Genomic DNA, 527 nt, shown 5'->3' with positions numbered 1-527 from the left:
TTTTGATAATTTTTTTTTTCTCACCATAATCAATCAACAAACCTTCTCGAAAACTTAATTCAAAAAGAATAATGACTCTGTATATTACGTCCGCCGTATTTTAGTGCTACAATTTGCGGGTGCATCTCGATCGAGTGAATCAGAATTTAATTCCGATCTTTATCGATGTCGTTGTTCCACTGACGTTTACGTTCGGAATTTTGCGGGAAGCGCTTAGATCTGTCGTCAACGTAGCCATGTATTTGTACCTTGTTAATGTCGCCAATTTTCTTTGATTCTGTGCGCCTCCGCAATACATAAAATTTAACAAACCAAAAAAAGAGCAAAATTGACAAGGAAACTTATATAAAAAAATAAACAAGTGGAAAAAAGAGAGAGAGACTCAAGTTTGCGTGTGAGCGAGAGTAGAGAAAAAAACCGCACCGGTATAATCGGTAATATCGACGAGAGGTTGCCTTCAGGCCTTTATCCTATTTTAGGCATAGCATATTTTTCTAACTTATATCGCAATATTGAAATAATCTTGC

Source organism: Nasonia vitripennis, chromosome 3, assembly GCF_009193385.2.
Source record: "Nasonia vitripennis strain AsymCx chromosome 3, Nvit_psr_1.1, whole genome shotgun sequence".
NCBI lineage: Eukaryota > Metazoa > Arthropoda > Insecta > Hymenoptera > Pteromalidae > Nasonia > Nasonia vitripennis.
This window is presented reverse-complemented; position numbering follows the sequence as displayed.